General features: G+C 37.8%; 1 non-coding gene across 1 annotated transcript; it reads left to right on the top strand.

Moving 5' to 3' along the window:
• Nucleotides 1-23,587: 23,587 nt before the first annotated feature.
• LOC140971927 (small nucleolar RNA R71) lies at nt 23,588-23,698 on the top strand. The gene has a single exon (XR_012174400.1). It is a non-coding gene; the product is annotated as a small nucleolar RNA R71 (small nucleolar RNA).
• The last annotated feature ends 401 nt before the right edge of the window (nt 23,699-24,099 follow it).

Raw genomic sequence — 24,099 nt, forward strand, 5'->3', positions numbered from 1 at the left:
TATATATATTAATTTCTAAATTTTTTTTTGATAATATAGTCAAAAAGATAATTCACACCACCCACCATAACATGTATAATATCGAGAATTTTTTTTTTAAAAGCCTCAATTCCATATTCTTTCAGGTCAAAATATTTAATGGATAGCTGATTTACACTTATGGAGTTGGAATGAATATTAACTCTCATTGAAAAAGCTAATTATTAAAGCAGACAATTAAATAAACTAATATTGAAAACAAAATAAGAAAATTTACAAAGAATAAAATCCTTTTTTTTCTTATTTTATTTCTTTTTTTTATTAACGTAACTGCAAATTTTTACAATGACATAATTTTTTTTTATCCAAACATTCTAGCATAAATGTCTATATATATAAACATTTATATAACGGATACATTCGACTATCTTTGAAACATATCCAACGCAAACAAATCTTTTTGTTTTTTTAGAACATATTGATTGATGGATTTTTTTTAGAACACATTTATAGTACATCAATCAAATCTAGAAAAAAAAATTACAATGAACAAAGAACTTTGCAGTCCGTTATTTATCTTTTTTTTTATAATTAATATTTTTTTTATAGGGGAGTTATATTCTTATAATTAACTATTTTTTAATAATTAATAAAAGTTTATTAATTGTTTTCTCATTTCTCATCACTTACTCACAAAAGATGTGTGAGTGTATATTATACTTTTNATTAACTGATCAAAAATATATATATATAAATTGGTATATGAAAAACTAATTTTTCTTTTAATCTGTAATTTGAATATAATGAATATTAAAATCTAGTGTATTGTGATTTTCCAATAATTATTAACTAATGCGTCTCAGGTGCATTTTACTGACACCTTACTCGTCATTGAACTAAAAATTATAATAATTATTATTACTATATATATGAATATATATATTTTTTATTTTTTTATAAAAACAAACTAAGAGGAGAAGAAGAAGAGGAGATTTTTCATACCTTAAAGAGAAAAAAAAAAATTAAAACATACCGTTGAATCACAAGTTCAGCATCACATGAATTTTCTTTTCTTACTCTTGGATGTTGGCCAATTAAGTTGAGATAAGAATGGATCTGGTTCATGACTAAATCCTTGCAGTAAATCAATAAGTTCACCTTCACTTGTAGCAGAAACTAACATCCTTCGCGAAGCTAATGAAATAAATCCCTGTTCCACAACATCATCAAGAAACGATAGCAGTTTATCATAATAATTGTTAACATTTAACAAACCAATTGGCTTATTGTGGATATTTAATTGTGCCCAACAAACTGTATGAAATATTTCTTCCAAAGTACCGAAACCTCCTAGCAAAGCAATGAAAACATCTGAATGTTCAATCATTTGAGTAATTCGTTCATACACGTTGTCCACTTTCATTTTTTCTCCTATTGTTGGTCCAGTAAGACTGGCTAAGGTAATCGGAATAATGTCTAAGACTTCACTTCCACCTGCATGCATAGCTTTCACAACTTTTCCCATGAGACCAACTTCACCACCACCATATATCAAATGAATCTTTTTTTTAGCAAGTGTTATTCCAAGCTTTTTTGCTACCTCTTCATAAATTGAATATTTTCCTGCACTAGATCCACAAAATACAAAAATATATTTGATTTTACTTACCGTGGACGTCGACATGTTGAGAAATATGTTTTCTGCAATGGTTAAATCACAACATATGAATTTATAAGCGTAACATGCCAAAAGTCAATATTTGAACAGAAAATTATTGTTATTAAAGAAAATAAAAATGACATAAATTAAAACACATATACAGCGTAGTTGTGATTGTGGCTCACATCTTCCTCTGATTTTACGTTCAGTAACGACTTCAACGCATTCTATGAGTCGAAGATATGCTTCCCATCCAATTTTCTTATAAATTGGCAAACAAGGTCTTTTAACGTCAGATTCCCGAGACGAAATTGTATATATATATTTACTTATCTAAACAGATATACGTTACTTCAGTAGGAGCTTTATAAGGCTGATTCCACCGTCCATATTGATATTCCTCATGTTGAAATTGCCACCATAGTTTAAGAAGTTCATTTTACACGTACCCACTAGAATGCGTATCAAGAACCTCTAGAAAATTATCCAAAGGCTCTTTACTCAGACCATTCTTAATGAATAAAATTTTATCTTCTCTATTCATTGATGTCATTCCAACATTTTTGCATTTCCCATTACAAATCCACCTTGCACACTTATGACATCCACCTATACGTTTAGCTCTTCGCTTTTTGGCATATGTGCTTTTACCAAATCCTGGCATATGTCTTATTATTATTTCACTTGCTTCCCCAACCAATCGGACTTCTGCATCAATTATCAAACGGATATCATTCGTTTTGCCATATGAAATCATCAACCTTAGTCGCTATCATCTAGCTTTATAAATTTTTTTATAAACAAGAAAAATATTTACGAAGATTCACAATACAAGCATCCATATTATTATTATTATTATTATTATATAGTTCAATTATTTTGGGAAAACTGAAAAAACCGACTTAGATAGTCACGGAGTACCGTTATCTGCCACTTAACCGGGAAATGAACTAGAATCTGCAAAAACAAAATGAAAATATCAACCAACTATTGTGGATCATATAAAGGCATAAAATCATCATTAAGAATCTCATTTTCTATAAAAGGCTTAAGTCTTTGCCCATTAACTTTAAACACGTCATTATTTTTAGGATTTTCAATATCAACGCACCATGAGGATAAACAAATTTAACTATAAATGGTCCTGACCATCTCGATCTTAGTTTTCCTGGAAATAAATGCAAACGAGAATTATAAAGTAAAACTTTTTGTCCAATTTCAAATGACTTTCTCATAATATTTTTATCATGAAAGGCTTTAGTTTTATCTTTATAAATCTTTGAATTTTCATATGCATAATTTCTTAATTCTTCAAGTTCATTTAATTGCAATTTTCTTAATTTAGATGCATCATCTAAATTAATATTAAATGCTTTAATTGCCCAATAAGCTTTATGTTCAAGTTCAACCGGTAAATGACAATGCTTACCAAAAACTAACCTATATGGTGACATCCCTAATGATGTCTTAAATGCAGTTCTATATGCCCATAATGCATCAGTTAATCTTAAAGACCAATCTTTTCGATTTGGATTAACTGTTTTTTCTAAAATTTGTTTTATTTCTCTATTTGGAAGTTCAACTTGACCATTACTATAAGAAAATGATTTATTTATAAAATGACTTCCCCATCACTAATTATTGCTCTAGGTATTTCAAATCGACTAAAAATATTTTCTTTTAAAAATTTTATAACAACTTTATGATCATTAGTTATACATGCAATTGCTTCAATCGATTTTGAAACATAATCAAGAATTTATTCTTATCCTGTGAATTCCAATGAGAATGCATTTTATTTGTCACAATAAAATTTACAATGTTAGCAAACCAGGGCATAATAGTAGCATAAAACAACTGATCATCTGGAAAATTTTCATTTATTGGTATTTCATTATGAGATGATTCAGTCATTATTCTAGATAAATGATCGGCTACGACATTTTCTTTTCCTTTTTTATCTTTAATTATAATATCAAATTCTTGTAACAATAAAATCCACCGTATTAATCTTGGCTTAGCATCTTGTTTATTTGATAAATATTTTACGGCAGAATGATCAGTGTACACAATAGTAGTAGAACCAATTAAATAAGATCGAAACTTATCTAATGCAAATACTACTGAAAGTAATTCTTTTTCAGTAGTTGAATAATTTATTTGGGCACTATTTAAGGTTCTACTAGCATAATAGATTGCATACGGTTTTCCTTCTTTTCTTTGTCCTAACACAGCTCCTATAGCATAATCACTTGCATCACACATTAATTCAAATGGTAAAGACCAATCTTGAGGTTGTAAAATAGGTGATAGAATTAAAAGATTAATTATTTTTTTAAATGAATTTTCACATTTCTGAGTCCATTCAAATTGTGTATGTTTTGTTAAAAGATTCGAAATTGGTTTAGAAATTATGCTGAAATTTTTTATAAACCTTCTATAAAAACCTGCATGACCCAAGAATGATCGAACTTCTTTGACCGTTTTTGGTGATGTTAAATTAGCAATAACATCACCTTTGGCTTTATCAACTTCAATTCTTTTTTCAGATATCACATGACCTAACACAATCCCAGATTTAACCATATAATGACATTTTTCCCAATTTAAAACAAGATTTTTTTCTTCACATCGTTTTAATACTTCTTCTAGGTTTTTAAGACAATTTTCAAATGAGTTTCCAAAAACAGTTATATAATCCATAAAAACTTCTACAAATTATTCAATCATATCATTGAAAATACTTAACATGCATCTTTGAAAAGTAGCCGGAGCATTACTGTAACGTACCATACTTTTACTACTTAAAATTTGCGGAAAATTTTAAGATTTTCTTAAATAAAAAGTGAACATTCAAAATTCGATAAAAGAAGTAAAACTGTACGTCTCTCAAGTTGTTGCAACAAAAGATTTGAAATTTAAAGTTTGACATAAGAAATCAATGTTTTCATAAACCTTAAAACATGGCGGTCCTCGGGTTTAGCCTCCCGCTCAGTCCAAGCCTGCTCCTTGGTCCCCACCTCCAGCCTCCCCATAAACATCCTCGCCTGCATCGATCAAGTCTAGTGAGTCTAAAGACTCAACACGTATAAACTGGAAGTAACGAATAATACGTAATAAAACCACATGCAACTTCAAAATAGAGCTTACATACTTGAAACTTGAACTTGCATATCAAAAGCTTGAACATATGTACATACATACATAGACGTGCCATCAACATAAAACTTTTCTTAAACATGATTGCATACTTGAACATACATAACTTCATCATTTTCGCGTAGAGGCATGTTTCAAAGCAAGTGACCCATACATAATAAATGTCTGATCGGAGAAACCACAGTACTGGGCTGACAGGGACGTATCCACTGCCACATACATGAGATCCCCATTCATTCTTTAACGGGTGGATTGGTCCTCGTTCATGCTTTAACGCTTTCCAATCCTGATCTAAACACGTTCATAATTTAATGGGATGGGTTGGTCCCCGTTCATGATTTAACGCTTTCCAATCCCATACATAATTTGGTCACAAGACAATTAGCATACCTCAAAAACTTGAAAATATTTTCTTTGCACGTCGAACAAACTTACTTGGCGTTGAGGGATTCGTTGGAGCTCGCTTTGGGGCCGCTGTTGCACAGACTAACATGATTTTAAGATACTTAACTTGCATAACTTAGACTTAGGTACTCAAGCTTACCACCAAAGCGACTAAGTAGCTTATGACATTCTAGATCACTCGGGACTTGACCTCGTTTAATCGTACTAACCATGGCATCAAACCTCGAGACACACTCTAAGATGACGTGTGAACATTTCCCAACAATAAAAGACATGAACTCGCTATTTGAACTTGAACATGAGTGGAAACCAAACATTCTCACAGATGGGGTGGGGCTCGGGCAGTAATATGTTACCGCTCGAGCGCTAGGTCTTCTGGAGACCTGCACTCGAACAGAAAGAGTGGCGCTCGGGCGATAAAACATTACCGCTCGGGCGCCGAGCTTACAAAAATGAAACTCTCAACAGTGAAGGTGGCGCTCGGGCGGTAAGAAATTACCGCTCGGGCGCCGAGTGTACTGGACTCCGTGACTTGCATCTTAATACTCCTCACTAAAATAATATGATTCTTTAACCAATCCATCGAGACTCATCCTAGGACACTATGACACTGACTTGACTCCATAAAAACGTCCCAAACGTTCCCAAATAAACGACGCACCCCACGCTATACAATAAAACCCCTAACCTCAAATTTTGACACCAAAATAATTTTACGACTACTCGTTCTCCCAAGTGCCTAACGACACAAAACGAAATGTCAATAACCATCCCAACATTATTAACAATATACCTATACGTAGCAGCGATCACCCATCGATCCCCAACGAAGCCTGCAACAATAAAACTTCAAGAATTCATTAATAACATATTTTTCATAAAAACGCAATTTGAGCAGTCCCACTAAAACGGTCATAACTCACTCAATTGTCATCCAAAATTTTTGAATTTTATATCAAATCAAAGCTATTAAAAGTTTCTACGATTTTTGTGTTGAAAGGTTTCTCGAAATCATGACCACAAATTCGCAGTATTTAAAAAGACAGCAAGAAATGTGATTTTAGAACCAAAAACGGTTTCAAAAGTGATCAGAACATAATTGCTCAAACTTCTACACAACATTCACATGATTTTCATACAAAATACATTGCAACGCATACTATGACATGATCAACGCAGAAAGAAACAGTATATACGTGCCTTTTGATGATTAAAATACCGATACGACGATACCGACGCGGGAACGATGTGAGGCTTGATCCGGGACGATGGTGGCTTGAGTTTTCTTTGAAGAAAATCAACGAAATTTGCTGGGAAATATAGGGTAGGGGCGGCTGCTGCTCTTGGGAAGGAGAACTCTAGGTTTTCTTTCTTTTAAAAATAAAGAATCTGAAAATAAGATGTGCAGAGTGTGTTGTGTGTTTTAGTGTGTGTAAAAACATGTAAGTGTGTGTGAGTGTGTGTAACGTGTGTGTGGGTTTTTAATTAGGAGTAATTTTAGCTAAAACAACTAATTAAAATGCTAATAAAAAGTTCAACCCACATAAATTTTAAACAAACTCCTAAATCAAAATAACACACCCAAAAATGCTAATTTTAAAAGCTTTAAACTCTTAAATCACTAAATACATAAATAAGGATTTTTAAAAAATTCTAAACTGAATAAATTAGTTAAAATGCACCATCTTTAACTTAAAAATAAAATACTCCATTAAAATTACCCAAAATCGTCACCGGGTCTTTTCCTCAATCCCGCCTCGAATAATCGCCTGAAACATGAAACTTGAAAAACATTTTAACGTGCATCATATAACATAAGTAATTTAAAATAATGCATTTAAATAAATCATGCATGGTAAAAAAAATCAATTAATCAAATGATTTAAAAATTAAATAAATGAATGGGTTATACGTGTACAGAATTTGGGCACTTTAGTTCCTCACCCACTTATAAAAATTTCGTCCTCGAAATTAAATCTTACCGAACAACTCCGGGTAGCGAATCCTCATGTCCACTTCGGACTCCCAAGTGGCTTCCTCCACTGATTGGTTAAGCCACCGGACTTTGACCAGCTTAGTCGTCTTGTTCCGAATTCTACGCTCCTGTCTGTGTAGGATTTGGATAGGTCTCTCTTCGTAAGACAGGTCTGGAGCCAACTGCAACGGCTCATAACTCAGAACATGCGAAAGATTAGCTAGGTATTTCCTCAGCATTGAGACGTGGAACACATTGTGTACCCCGGGCATATTCGGCGAAAGGGCAACACGATACGCTAGTGTCCCAACTCTGTCAAGAATTTCGAAAGGTCCAATAAACCTCGGACTCAGCTTGCCTCTTTTCCCAAATCTCATAACACCTTTCATGGGTGCTATTTTTACAAAAACGTGATCACCTATGGCAAAATCGAGATATCTCCTCCTTTTGTCAGCATAACTCTTCTGACGGCTCTGGGCGGTCTTCATTCTGTCACGAATCTTGACCACCACATCTGCAGTCTGCTGAAGTATCTCTGGACCAAGTTCTGCTCTCTCACCGACTTCATCCCAATGAATCGGCGATCTGCACTTCCTTCCATACTATGCTTCATAGGGAGCCATACCAATAGATGCTTGAAAACTGTTATTGTATGTAAACTCCACTACAGGTAGCTTAGATTCCCAAGTCCCTTGGAAATCGATCATACAGGCTCGCAATAAGTCCTCCAAAATCTGAATCACTCACTCAGACTGGCCATCTGTCTGCGGGTGAAAAGCTGTACTGAATAGCAACTTTGTCCCCATGGCTGCATGCAAACTCTTCCAAAAGGATGAAGTAAACCTCGGGTCCCTGTCGGACACAATAGTAACTGGGATTCCATGCAATCGAATGATCTCCCTGATATAAAGCTCCGCATACTGCGTCATGGAGAAAGTCGTCTTCACTGGCAAGAAATGTGCCGACCGATTCGACAACCATTGGTTTATCGAGAGTTGTCAATGAATCGATACTATGTGTCATGTCGTAGTTGCATCGATGGTGTAATCTATGAAACCCCTTTCATAATTACCACCACACTCTGATCATAGATTTCAAACTACANTTTTTTTTTAAAAGAAAGAAAACCTAGAGTTCTCCTTCCCAAGAGCAGCTGCCGCCCCTCCCCTATATTTCCCAGCAAATTTCGTTGATTTTCTTCAAAGAAAATCGAGCCACCATCGTCCCGGATCAAGCCTCGCATCGTTCCCGCGTCGGTATCGTCGTTTCGGTATTTTAATCATCAAAAGACACGTATATACTGTTTCTTTCTGCGTCGATCATGTCATAGTATGCGTTGCAATGTATTTTGTATGACAATCATGTGAATGTTGTGTAAAAGTTTGAGCAATTATGTTTAGATCACTTTTGCAACCGTTTTTGGATCTAAAATCACGTTTTTTGCTGTCTTTTTAAATACTGCGAATTTTCGGTCATGATTTGAGAAAACTTTCAACACAAAAATCGTAGAACTTTTTGATATCTTCGATTTGATATAAAATTCAAAAATTTGGATGAAAATTATGTAAGTTATGACCGTTTTAGTGGGACTGCTCAAACTGCGTTTTTTTTCGAAAAATATGTTATTGATGAATTCTTGAAGTTTTATTGTTGCAGGCTTTGTTGGGGATCGACGGGTGATCGTTGCTGCATATAGGTATATTGTTAATGATGTTGGGATGGTTATTGACGTTTTGTTTTGTGTCGTTAGGCACTTGGGAGAACGAGTAGTCGGAAAAACTATTTTGGTGTCAAAATTTGAGGTTATGGGTTTTATTGTATTGCGTGAGGTGCGTCGTTTCTTTGGGAACGTTTGGGACGTTTTTATGGAGTCGAGTCAGTATCATAGTGTCCTAGGATGAGTCTCGATGGATTGGTTAAAGAATCGTATTACTTTAGTTAGGAGTATTGAGATGCAAGTCGCGGAGTCCAGTACACTCGGCGCCCGAGCGACAATTTCTTACCGCCCGAGCGCCACCTTCAATGTTGAGAGTTTCATTTTTGTTAGCTCGGCGCCCGAACAGTAATGTTTTACAGCCCGAGCGCCACTCTTTTTGTTCGAGTGCAGGTCTCCAGAAGACCTGGCGCTCGGGCGGTAATGAGAATGTTTGGTTTCCACTCATGTTCAAGTTCAAATAGTGAGTTCATGTCTTTTATTGTTGGGAAATGTTCACACGTCATCTTAGAGTGTGTCTCGGGGTTTGATGCCATGGTTAGTACGATTAAACGAGGTCAAGTCCCGAGGGATCTAGAATGTCATAAGCTACTTAGTCACTTTGGTGGTAAGCTTGAGTACCTAAGTCTAAGTTATGCAAGTTAAGTATCTTAAAATCATGTTAGTCTGTGCAGCAGCGACTCCAAAGCGAGCTCCAACGAATTCCTCAACGCCAAGTAAGTATGTTCGACGTGCAAAGAAAATATTTTCAAGTTTTTGAGGTATGCTAATTGTCTTGTGACCAAATTATGTATGGGGTTGGAAAGCGTTAAATCATGAACGGGTACCAACCCACCCCGTTAAATTATGAACGGGTTTAGATCAAGATTGGAAAGCGTTAAAGCATGAACGGAGACCAATCCACCCGTTAAAGCATGAACGGGGATCTCATGTATGTGGCAGTGGATACGTCCCTGTCAGCCCAGTACTGTGGTTTGTCTGATCAGGCATTTATTATGTATGGGTCACTTGCTTTTAAACACGCCTCTACGCGAAAATGATGAAGTTATGTATGTTCAAGTATGCAAGCATGTTTAAGAAAAGTTTTATGTTGATGGCACGTCTATGTATGTATGTACATATGTTCAAGCTTTTGATATGCAAGTTCAAGTTTCAAGTATGTAAGCTCTATTTTGAAGTTGCATGTGGTTTTATTACGTATTATTCGTTACTTCCAGTTTATACGTGTTGAGTCTTCAGACTCACTAGACTTGATCGATGCAGGCGAGGATGTTTATGAGGAGGCTGGAGGTGGGGACCAAGGAGCAGGCTTGGACTGAGCGGGAGGCTAAACACGAGGACCGCCATGTTTTAAGTTTTATGAAAACATTGATTTCTTATGTCAAACTTTAAATTTCAAATCTTTTGTTGCAACAACTTGAGAGACGTACAATTTTACTTTTTTTATCGAATTTTGAATGTTCATTTTTTATTTTAGAAAATCTTAAATTTTTCCGCAAATTTTAAGTAGTAAAAGTACGGTACGTTACAGTTGGTATCAGAGCGGTGTTCTTGTAAAGGGTTACGCGTACTGCCAGTCGGAAGAAGCTCACGAAATCACAGCTCAAGTCTGTAAGTTTTAAAGTTTTGCATTATGTATGTAGTAAGAATTGAATCATGATTTCAGCATGTCCATGTTTTTAATTCAAATTATGTGCATCTTATGCTATTAGTATCATGTTCATGCATATTGGGTTTACGTGGTAGGTAAATGGTTGGAACAGCATGCCTCCCAGACGTGAGATTAACCGCGAAGCTAGAGAGGAGAACCGAGAGGCCCGAGATGAGGAGAGGGTCACTCCTCCTCGTCCACCTCCGGATATACAGGCGCAGATGCTTGCAGGTATGACACAGTTCTTCGCGCAATTTGCGGGGAACGAGGCTACAGCGAATGCAGGGGCAAGGCCCAGACCTGAAGCGGTGTATGAGAGGTTTCAGAGGATGAATCCTAAGGAGTTTTCGGGAACTACGGACCCAATGGTGGCAGAGGGATGGATTAAGTCCATTGAAGTGATCTTTGATTTCATGGAGCTGCAGGATGCAGATCGAGTCCGTTGTGCCATATTTTTTCTAGCAGGGGATGTCAGGCGTTGGTGGGATAGTGTGTCGGTGGCAGTTAATTTGCCGACTTTGTCTTGGAATGGGTTTAAGGAAATATTCTTCGCCAAGTACTTCACTGAGGAAGTACGATCCAGACTTACCAGAGAGTTCATGTCGCTGCGACAGGGAGACAACAGCATGGCAGACTTCGTCCGGAAGTTTGAGAGGGGGTGTTACTTTGTGCCCCTGATAGCTAATGATGCCCGGGAGAAGTTGAGGCATTTTATGGATGGATTGCGGCCGGTCTTGCGCCGTGACATTCGAGTTGCTGGTCCTGCTACTTACTCAATTGCCGTATCGAGAGCTTTGGCGGCAGAGCAAGATCAGAGGAATATTGAGGCTGACAGGCAGGGCAAGAGGCCTTACCAGGCACCACCGCATCATCAGCAGCAGCATCAGAGGCCCCAGTTCAAGAAACCTTACCAGGGGCAGCAGGGGAAGAAGCCTTATCAAGGATCACCGAAAGGCAAGGGTCCTATTCAGCAGCATAAGGCGCCTCAGAGACCTGGGAATTTTCCAGTGTGTCCTAAATGCAATCGCCAGCATCCGAGAGAGTGTTTATATGGATCAAGTAAGTGCTTTAAATGTGGAGCAAGTGACCACATGTTGAAGGAGTGCCCACAATGGAAGCAGCCAACCCAGGGCAGGGTATTCGCCATGCATGCTCAGGATGCGAACCCAGACACTACACTGTTGACGGGAAATATCTTCATTAAGAGATTAGCCACGAAGGCCCTGATAGATTCGGGAGCCACTCACTCTTTCATCTCGGAGGCATTTTCTAATCATTTAGACATCAAGTCTATCGGCCTTGATGTGAACTATTCAGTGACAGTCCCATCAAGGGAAGAACTGTTAGCTACCAGTGTGGTCAGAGATATTGATCCACAACTACTGGGCCTCCTGGTGTATGCCGACCTGATAGTATTTCCGATGCCAGAATTCGACATTATCTTGGGAATGGACTGGCTGATGAAGAATCGAGCCCTGATTGACTTTCAGAAGAGATCAGTGTTGGTCAGACCGATGGGAATGGAGCAGTTTCTATTTGAGCCAGACAGATGGCGAAGCTTCCCTTGTATGATCTCCTGCATGCAGGCACGGAGACCTATTTTTAAGGGGTTTCAGGCTTTCTTGGCCAGCATTGTTTTGGCACCTGATGTGCCCCCTCCATCCATATCAAATGTGCCGGTAGTCAGAGACTTCCCAGACGTCTTTCCTGACGATGTCACAGGTCTTCCACCAGATAAAGAGGTGGAGTTTTCCATTGATCTTATGCAAGGAACAGTGCCAATCTCCAAGGCACCGTACCGATTAGCTCAAGCTGAGATGCTAGAACTTAAACAGCAGATACATGAGCTTCTTGACAAGGAATTTATTCGCCCTAGTTTCTCTCAATGGGGCGCACCAGTGCTGTTCGTAAAGAAGAAGGATGGGAGCATGAGGCTGTGTATCGATTACCGAGAGCTGAACAAGGTAACGATTAAGAACAAATACCCACTTCAAAGGATCGAGGAATTTTTCGATCAGTTACAGGGAGCTTCAGTGTTCTCTAAGATAGATCTTCAATTGGGGTATCATCAGCTGAAGGTGAAAGATGCAGATGTTCACAAGACAGCCTTCAGAACCAGATATGGGCATTACGAATTCTTAGTGATGCCATTTGGACTGACGAATGCCCCATCAATTTTCATGGACCTCATGAACTGAGTAATCCAACCTTATCTTGATAAATTCGTTATAGTGTTTATTGACGATATCCTTATTTACTCGAAAAGCCATGAGGAGCACAGTCAACATTTGAGGACGGTTTTACAGACCTTGCAGAGTCCAAAGTTATTTGCGAAGTTCAGTAAGTGTGAGTTTTTGTTGGAGAAGGTAGCGTTTTTGGGGCATATAGTGTCTCGCAGTGGTATTGAAGTAGATCCAGCTAAGGTAGCAGCCGTTAAGGAATGGGTCGAGCCGAAGAATGCTTCAGAGATCCGCAGTTTCCTAGGCCTAGCAGGCTACAATAGGAAATTTATTCAGGGATTTTCTTCGATAGCAGTGCCACTCATTTCACTGACAAAGAAGAATGCAAAATTCGTGTGGAGCGATGAATGTCAGAAGAGCTTTGATACATTGAAGCAAGCTCTTATTTCAGCGCCGGTATTAGCCATGCCAGCAGGGCAAGGCGACTTTGTGTTGTACACCGATGCATCTAAGCTCGGTTTAGGCGCAGTATTGATGCAGCATGGTCGGGTTATAGCTTATGCTTCCATGCAGTTGAAAGTGCACAAGAAGAACTACCCGACTCACGATCTTGAATTAGCCGCAGTAGTCTTTGCGTTGAAGATTTGGAGACACTACTTATATGGCGAGAAATGCCAGATATTCACATATCACAAGAGTCTCAAATACTTCTTCACACAGAAAGAACTGAATATGAGGCAGAGGCGATGGTTGGAGTTAGTAAAAGACTACGACTGCGAAATTAGCTACCATCCGGGAAAGGCTAACGTTGTGGCAGATGCCCTAAGCAGAAAAGTCGCAGTCATAGCACAGTTGTCAGTGCAGAGACCTCTTCAGTACGAGATTCAGAAATTTTGTCTAGAGATTAATCGTAAGGGAAGAGCTCCTAGACTATCTAATCTGACAGTCAAGTCTGATTTGCTAGACCGTATCCGTCAAGGACAGTCTTCAGATGAACAGTTACAGAAGTGGAAATTGAAAGATGAAGCCAAGGGCAGTGTGCTCTACTCAGTGTCAGACGGTATTGTGAGATACAGGGGAAGAATGTGGGTGCCTAACGTAGATTCGATCAGAGAAGATATCTTATCAGAGGCACATGCATCTCCGTATTCAATCCACCCAGGAGGTACCAAGATGTACAAAGACCTGCAGATTTTGTATTGGTGGCCAGGGAAGAAGAGAGACATCCGCAGATTCGTGTCTGAATGCCTCAATTGTTAGCAGGTGAAGGCAGAGCATCAGAGGCCAGCAGGAACGCTTAAGCTGAAAGGGGATCGGTTACGGTGACCTGAAGCGCAACGGAAGTTTAAAAAACAAATTTTTATGTAAAAATTTCGGCCACCTCCATATCTTGGTGTAGCAAATACGAAAAAACACAAACTATACATAGTGTGTTTAGAAAAATACCTATCAACCTCTTGAGGTTGATGATGGCTCCAACTAAGTGTAAACACCTTAGCTCTTGTATGGCAAGAACTTCTAAAAGCTTCCAAAGAGCACTCCTTGCTCTAAAATAAAGCCCACCACCAACTAGGTAGATCCCCTCATATTTTGCACTAGAAAAATATGAGGATTTTTCTTTGAGAAGTGAGTGTTTTCTCCAACCATTGAAGAACAAAAAATGGAGAGAATGATTAGTATTTTCGGCCACTATTCATGCAAGGAGAGAATGAGAGACATTTTTTTGGTTGTGGGAAAAGTTAAAGTAAAAAAGTTGCATGCCAAGCCTTGATTATACAAAAAGTTGTCTCCCAACCTTTCACCTCCCATGCATGCAAGTTTTATTTGATTTTTAACAATTAAAAATCCATGGACTTATTTTTAGAGCAAGGAGTGCTCTTTGGAAGCTTGTAGAAGTTCTTGCCATACAAGAGCTAAGGTGTTTACACTTAGTTGGAGCCATCATCAACCTCAAGAGGTTGATAGGTATTTTTCTAAACACACTATGTATAGTTTGTGTTTTTTCGTATTTGCTACACCAAGATATGGAGGTGGCCGAAATTTTTACATAAAAATTTGTTTTTTAAACTTCCGTTGCGCTTCAGGTCACCGTAACCGATCCCCTTTCAGCTTAAGCGTTCCTGCTGGCCTCTGATGCTCTGCCTTCACCTGCTAACAATTGAGGCATTCAGACACGAATCTGCGGATGTCTCTCTTCTTCCCTGGCCACCAATACAAAATCTGCAGGTCTTTGTACATCTTGGTACCTCCTGGGTGGATTGAATACGGAGATGCATGTGCCTCTGATAAGATATCTTCTCTGATCGAATCTACGTTAGGCACCCACATTCTTCCCCTGTATCTCACAATACCGTCTGACACTGAGTAGAGCACACTGCCCTTGGCTTCATCTTTCAATTTCCACTTCTGTAACTGTTCATCTGAAGACTGTCCTTGACGGATACGGTCTAGCAAATCAGACTTGACTGTCAGATTAGATAGTCTAGGAGCTCTTCCCTTACGATTAATCTCTAGACAAAATTTCTGAATCTCGTACTGAAGAGGTCTCTGCACTGACAACTGTGCTATGACTGCGACTTTTCTGCTTAGGGCATCTGCCACAACGTTAGCCTTTCCCGGATGGTAGCTAATTTCGCAGTCGTAGTCTTTTACTAACTCCAACCATCGCCTCTGCCTCATATTCAGTTCTTTCTGTGTGAAGAAGTATTTGAGACTCTTGTGATATGTGAATATCTGGCATTTCTCGCCATATAAGTAGTGTCTCCAAATCTTCAACGCAAAGACTACTGCGGCTAATTCAAGATCGTGAGTCGGGTAGTTCTTCTTGTGCACTTTCAACTGCATGGAAGCATAAGCTATAACCCGACCATGCTGCATCAATACTGCGCCTAAACCGAGCTTAGATGCATCGGTGTACAACACAAAGTCGCCTTGCCCTGCTGGCATGGCTAATACCGGCGCTGAAATAAGAGCTTGCTTCAATGTATCAAAGCTCTTCTGACATTCATCGCTCCACACGAATTTTGCATTCTTCTTTGTCAGTGAAATGAGTGGCACTGCTATCGAAGAAAATCCCTGAATAAATTTCCTATTGTAGCCTGCTAGGCCTAGGAAACTGCGGATCTCTGAAGCATTCTTCGGCTCGACCCATTCCTTAACGGCTGCTACCTTAGCTGGATCTACTTCAATACCACTGCGAGACACTATATGCCCCAAAAACGCTACCTTCTCCAACAAAAACTCACACTTACTGAACTTCGCAAATAACTTTGGACTCTGCAAGGTCTGTAAAACCGTCCTCAAATGTTGACTGTGCTCCTCATGGCTTTTCGAGTAAATAAGGATATCGTCAATAAACACTATAACGAATTTATCAAGATAAGGTTGGATTACTCAGTTCATGAGGTCCATGAAAATTGATGGGGCATTCGTCAGTCCAAATGGCATCACTAAGAATTCGTAATGCCCATATCTGGTTCTGAAGGCTGTCTTGTGAACATCTGCATCTTTCACCTTCAGCTGATGATACCCCAATTGAAGATCTATCTTAGAGAACACTGAAGCTCCCTGTAACTGATCGAAAAATTCCTCCATCCTTTGAAGTGGGTATTTGTTCTTAATCGTTACCTTGTTCAGCTCTCGGTAATCGATACACAGCCGCATGCTCCCATCCTTCTTCTTTACGAACAGCACTGGTGCGCCCCATTGAGAGAAACTAGGGCGAATAAATTCCTTGTCAAGAAGCTCATGTATCTGCTGTTTAAGTTCTAGCATCTCAGCTTGAGCTAATCGGTACGGTGCCTTGGAGATTGGCACTGTTCCTTGCATAAGATCAATGGAAAACTCCACCTCTTTATCTGGTGGAAGACCTGTGACATCGTCAGGAAAGACGTCTGGGAAGTCTCTGACTACCGGCACATTTGATATGGATGGAGGGGGCACATCAGGTGCCAAAACAATGCTGGCCAAGAAAGCCTGAAACCCCTTAAAAATAGGTCTCCGTGCCTGCATGCAGGAGATCATACAAGGGAAGCTTCGCCATCTGTCTGGCTCAAATAGAAACTGCTCCATTCCCATCGGTCTGACCAACACTGATCTCTTCTGAAAGTCAATCAGGGCTCGATTCTTCATCAGCCAGTCCATTCCCAAGATAATGTCGAATTCTGGCATCGGAAATACTATCAGGTCGGCATACACCAGGAGGCCCAGTAGTTGTGGATCAATATCTCTGACCACACTGGTAGCTAACAGTTCTTCCCTTGATGGGACTGTCACTGAATAGTTCACATCAAGGCCGATAGACTTGATGTCTAAATGATTAGAAAATGCCTCCGAGATGAAAGAGTGAGTGGCTCCCGAATCTATCAGGGCCTTCGTGGCTAATCTCTTAATGAAGATATTTCCCGTCAACAGTGTAGTGTCTGGGTTCGCATCCTGAGCATGCATGGCGAATACCCTGCCCTGGGTTGGCTGCTTCCATTGTGGGCACTCCTTCAACATGTGGTCACTTGCTCCACATTTAAAGCACTTACTTGATCCATATAAACACTCTCCCGGATGCTGGCGATTGCATTTAGGACACACTGGAAAATTCCCAGGTCTCTGAGGCGCCTTATGCTGCTGAATAGGACCCTTGCCTTTCGGTGATCCTTGATAAGGCTTCTTCCCCTGCTGCCCCTGGTAAGGTTTCTTGAACTGGGGCCTCTGATGCTGCTGCTGATGATGCGGTGGTGCCTGGTAAGGCCTCTTGCCCTGCCTGTCAGCCTCAATATTCCTCTGATCTTGCTCTGCCGCCAAAGCTCTCGATACGGCAATTGAGTAAGTAGCAGGACCAGCAACTCGAATGTCACGGCGCAAGACCGGCCGCAATCCATCCATAAAATGCCTCAACTTCTCCCGGGCATCATTAGCTATCAGGGGCACAAAGTAACACCCCCTCTCAAACTTCCGGACGAAGTCTGCCATGCTGTTGTCTCCCTGTCGCAGCGACATGAACTCTCTGGTAAGTCTGCATCGTACTTCCTCAGTGAAGTACTTGGCGAAGAATATTTCCTTAAACCCATTCCAAGACAAAGTCGGCAAATTAACTGCCACCGACACACTATCCCACCAACGCCTGACATCCCCTGCTAGAAAAAATATGGCACAACGGACTCGATCTGCATCCTGCAGCTCCATGAAATCAAAGATCACTTCAATGGACTTAATCCATCCCTCTGCCACCATTGGGTCCGTAGTTCCCGAAAACTCCTTAGGATTCATCCTCTGAAACCTCTCATACACCGCTTCAGGTCTGGGCCTTGCCCCTGCATTCGCTGTAGCCTCGTTCCCCGCAAATTGCGCGAAGAACTGTGTCATACCTGCAAGCATCTGCGCCTGTATATCCGGAGGTGGACGAGGAGGAGTGACCCTCTCCTCATCTCGGGCCTCTCGGTTCTCCTCTCTAGCTTCGCGGTTAATCTCACGTCTGGGAGGCATGCTGTTCCAACCATTTACCTACCACGTAAACCCAATATGCATGAACATGATACTAATAGCATAAGATGCACATAATTTGAATTAAAAACATGGACATGCTGAAATCATGATTCAATTCTTACTACATACATAATGCAAAACTTTAAAACTTACAGACTTGAGGTGTGACTTCGTGAGCTTCTTCCGACTGGCAGTACGCGTAAACCTTTACAAGAACACCGCTCTGATACCAACTGTAACGTAGCGTACTTTTACTACTTAAAATTTGCGGAAAAATTTAAGATTTTCTAAAATAAAAAATGAACATTCAAAATTCGATAAAAAAAGTAAAATTGTACGTCTCTCAAGTTGTTGCAACAAAAGATTTGAAATTTAAAGTTTGACATAAGAAATCAATGTTTTCATAAAACTTAAAACATGGCGGTCCTCGTGTTTAGCCTCCCGCTCAGTCCAAGCCTGCTCCTTGGTCCCCACCTCCAGCCTCCTCATAAACATCCTCGCCTGCATCGATCAAGTCTAGTGAGTCTGAAGACTCAACACGTATAAACTGGAAGTAACGAATAATACGTAATAAAACCACATGCAACTTCAAAATAGAGCTTACATACTTGAAACTTGAACTTGCATATCAAAAGCTTGAACATATGTACATACGTACATAGACGTGCCATCAACATAAAACTTTTCTTATACATACTTGCATACTTGAACATACATAACTTCATCATTTTCGCGTAGAGGCGTGTTTAAAAGCAAGTGACCCATACATAATAAATGCCTGATCAGACAAACCACAGTACTGGGCTGACAGGGACGTATCCACTGCCACATACATGAGATCCCCGTTCATGCTTTAACGGGTGGATTGGTCTCCGTTCATGCTTTAACGCTTTCCAATCTTGATCTAAACCCGTTCATAATTTAACGGGGTGGGTTGGTACCCGTTCATGATTTAACGCTTTCCAACCCCATACATAATTTGGTCACAAGACAATTAGCATACCTCAAAAACTTGAAAATATTTTCTTTGCACGTCGAACATACTTACTTGGCGTTGAGGAATTCGTTGGAGCTCGCTTTGGAGTCGCTGCTGCACAGACTAACATGATTTTAAGATACTTAACTTGCATAACTTAGACTTAGGTACTCAAGCTTACCACCAAAGTGACTAAGTAGCTTATGACATTCTAGATCCCTCGGGACTTGACCTCGTTTAATCGTACTAACCATGGCATCAAACCCCGAGACACACTCTAAGATGACGTGTGAACATTTCCCAACAATAAAAGACATGAACTCACTATTTGAACTTGAACATGAGTGGAAACCAAACATTCTCATTACCGCCCGAGCGCCAGGTCTTCTGGAGACCTGCACTCGAACAAAAAGAGTGGCGCTCGGGCTGTAAAACATTACCGTTCGGGCGCCGAGCTAACAAAAATGAAACTCTCAACATTGAAGGTGGCGCTCGGGCGGTAAGAAATTGTCGCTCGGGCGCCGAGTGTACTGGACTCCGCGACTTGCATCTCAATACTCCTAACTAAAGTAATACGATTCTTTAACCAATCCATCGAGACTCATCCTAGGACACTATGATACTGACTCGACTCCATAAAAACGTCCCAAACGTTCCCAAAGAAACGACGCACCTCACGCAATACAATAAAACCCATAACCTCAAATTTTGACACCAAAATAGTTTTTCCGACTACTCGTTCTCCCAAGTGCCTAACGACACAAAACAAAACGTCAATAACCATCCCAACATCATTAACAATATACCTATATGCAGCAACGATCACCCGTCGATCCCCAACAAAGCCTGCAACAATAAAACTTCAAGAATTCATCAATAACATATTTTTCGAAAAAAAACGCAGTTTGAGCAGTCCCACTAAAACGGTCATAACTTACATAATTTTCATCCAAATTTTTGAATTTTATATCAAATCGAAGATATCAAAAAGTTCTACGATTTTTGTGTTGAAAGTTTTCTCAAATCATGACCGAAAATTCGCAGTATTTAAAAAGACAGCAAAAAACGTGATTTTAGATCCAAAAACGGTTGCAAAAGTGATCTAAACATAATTGCTCAAACTTTTACACAACATTCACATGATTGTCATACAAAATACATTGCAACGCATACTATGACATGATCGACGCAGAAAGAAACAGTATATACGTGTCTTTTGATGATTAAAATACCGAAACGACGATACCGACGCGGGAACGATGCGAGGCTTGATCCGGGACGATGGTGGCTCGATTTTCTTTGAAGAAAATCAACGAAATTTGCTGGGAAATATAGGGGAGGGGCGGCAGCTGCTCTTGGGAAGGAGAACTCTAGGTTTTCTTTCTTTTAAAAAAAAAAGAATCTGAAAATAAGATGTGTAGAGTGTGTTGTGTGTTTTAGTGTGTGTGAAAACATGTAAGTGTGTGTGAGTGTGTGTAACGTGTGTGTGGGTTTTTAATTAGGAGAGATTTTAGCTAAAACAACTAATTAAAATGCTAATAAAAAGTTCAACCCACATAAATTTTAAACAAACTCCTAAATCAAAATAACACACCCCAAAATGCTAATTTTAAAAGCTTTAAACTCTTAAATCACTAAATACATAAATAAGGCTTTTAAAAAAATGCTAAACTGAATAAATTAGTTAAAATGCCCCATCCTTAACTTAAAAATAAAATACTCCATTAAAATTGCCCAAAATCGTCACCGAATCTTTTCCTCAATCTCGCCTCGAATAATCGCGTGAAACATGAAACTTGAAAAACATTTTAACGTGCATCATATAACATGAGTAATTTAAAATAATGCATTTAAATAAATCATGCATGGTAAAAAAATCAATTAATCAAATGATTTAACAATTAAATAAATGAATGGGTTATACGTGTACAGAATTTGGGCACTACAATTATATAAACCAAATGGCATTCTTTTAAATGCAAAAGTTCCGAAAGGACAAGTGAAATTAGTTTTTTCTTGATCTTCTAATGATATATGTATTTGATAATACCCAGAATACCTATCAAGAAAACAGTAATAAGAATTTCCTACTACTTTTTCAAGAATTTGATCTAAAAATGGTAGTGGGAAATGATCTTTTCTAGTTGCATCATTTAATTTTCTATAATCAATACACATACGCCAACTAGAAGGAATCCTAGCTTGTAATAACTCTCCCTTTTCATTTTTTATAACAGTGATGCTTGACTTTTTAGGTACTACTTGTGTTGGACTTACCTATTTACTATCTGAGATTGGATAGATAATTCCAGCGTCTAATAGTTTTAATACTTCATTCTTAACAACTTCCTTCATATGTGGATTTAACCTTCTTTGTGGTTGTTGATATGTTTTAGCATTTTCTTCCAAATGAATTTTATGTGTGCAAATTAAAGAATTTATACCTTTTATATCTTTCAAAGTCCATCCAATTGCATTTTTATATTTTTTAAGTAATTTAATTAAATCTTCTTCTTGATTTGGTAGAAGAGTTGAAGAAATTACAACAGGAAATGTTTTATTTTCACCAAGAAATACATATTTCAATTCGAATGGTAAAACTTTTAATTCAAGTTTTGTATTATCATCTTCTTTAAAATTATTTTCAGACTCAAAATTTTCTATTGAAAAAACTTCAGATTGTTGATTTAAGTTTTCTTCTTGTATATTTTCTTCCACAATTGTTTCAATTTCATTATCATATTCATTTTCATTAATACTTGGTTGTTTACATAAATTGAACACATTAAGTTCTAGAGTCATATTTCCAAAAGACAATTTCATTATTCCATTTCGACAATTAATTAAAGCATTTGAAGTTGCTAGAAATGGTCGTCCCAATATTACTGGAATTTCATTATGTACTTCTATTGGTTGTGTATCCAAAACAATAAAATCTACAGGATATATGAATTTATCAACTTGAACCAACACATCTTCTACAATACCTCTAGGTATTTTGATTGACCTATCCGCCAGTAAGAGAGTAACAGAAGTGGGTTTTAATTCTCCTAAATTAAGTTTTTCATAAACTGAATAAGGAAGTAAATTCACACTTGCTCCCAAATCTAACAAAGCTTTTTTAATTTTATTTTCTCCAATAATACATGAAATTGTTGGACAACCAGGATCTTTATATTTTAAACTAGAATTATTTTGAAGAATAGAACTTACTTGTTCAGCCAAGAATGCTTTCTTCTTCACATGCAATTTTCTCTTCACAGTACATAAGTCTTTTAAAAATTTTGCATATGAAGGTACTTGTTTAATAGCATCTAATAATGGAATATTTATCTTTACTTGTTTAAAAACTTCATAGATATCAGAATCATTTTTTTGTTTTTTATGATTTGTTAATGCATGAGGAAATGGTGGAGGTTTATTTGATTCATTTACTATTTCAGATGATTTATCATTCAACATATTATTTTTAGAATTTAAGGTATCATCATTCTCAAAAGTATCAGGATTATCATCCTTACTCTTTGATTTTAAATGATCCTTGTTTTCATTACTATATGGATCATTAACTATTTTACCACTTCTAAGGGTAATAACAGATTTTATTTGATCAATTTTTTCATTTTTTAATTCTTGATTTTGATTTTTAGGATTAGGTTGAGGTTGAGATGGAAATTTTCCTTTTTCATGAATATTAAGTGCAGATGCAAATTTTGCAAGAGTTTCTTTCAAATCAGTCATAGATTGACTGTTTTGAATATTGATAGATTCTTGCTTTTGGATAAATGCATGAATTACATCTTCAAAGTTTTTTCTTGGAGGTGTAACATAAGGAATATAACCTTGATGATTTTGGTTATTTTGAAAATATTGTTGTGAAGGTTGTGCATTATTATCATTCCTCCAACTAAAATTAGGATGATTTTTTCATCCAGGATTATATGATGTTGAAAAAGGATCTAGTATTGGTTTTTTATAATTGTTAACATAATTTGCTTGTTCATGGAGACATTCTTTAAATGAAGGTAATGTTGGACAATCTTTTGTAGCATGATCATGTGTATCACATATATGACAAACAATTTCTTGAATACTTTTTAATTGACCACTCTTTTTCATTTCTAATGGCTCAATTTTTCTTGCTAAAGATGCAAGTTTAGCTTGAATATCTATATCATCTTTAAGATTATAGATACCATCCCCATTTGTTGAATTATTGATTTTAGTTGTTGGTGGTTCTATTGTGCCTATATTATCCCAATTTTGAGCATTTTCTACTAATGAATCCAAATATCCATAGCTTCATTTGGGTTTTCATCTTCAAAAGTTCAATTACACATGAATTCTATCATTTGCCTATCTTTAGGTATTAGACCTTCATAAAAGTGAGAAACTATTCTCCATGTTTCAAAACCATGATGTGGGCATGTATTAAGTAATTCTTTATATCTATCCCAACATTGATAAAATGTTTCTCCTTGTTTTTGATAAAAAGTAGTAATTTGACTTTTAAAAGAGTTTGTTCTATGGGAAGGAAAAAACTTTTTGGGAAATTTTTGTTGCATTTTTTCCCACGATCTTATTGAACTTGATCTCAAATTTTGTAGCCATGTTTTAGCTTTATATTTTAAAGAAAAAGGGAAAAGCTTTAATCGAACTATATCCATGCTACAATTTTGATCATTATAAGTGTTACAAACTTCCTCAAATTCTCTTAGATGTAAATATGGATTTTCCGATTCTAAGCCATAAAAATTTGGTAAAAGTTGAATAAGTTGAGGTTTAAAGATGAAATTAGATGCATCAGAAGGAAAAACTAAACAAGATGGGACACTGGTTCTAATAGGGTTCATATGGTACCTAAGTGTTCTTAATTGATCATGTTCTTCATTATTATTATTATTATTATTATTATTATTATT

This window comes from Primulina huaijiensis, chromosome 2 (genome assembly GCF_012295235.1).
Source record: "Primulina huaijiensis isolate GDHJ02 chromosome 2, ASM1229523v2, whole genome shotgun sequence".
NCBI lineage: Eukaryota > Viridiplantae > Streptophyta > Magnoliopsida > Lamiales > Gesneriaceae > Primulina > Primulina huaijiensis.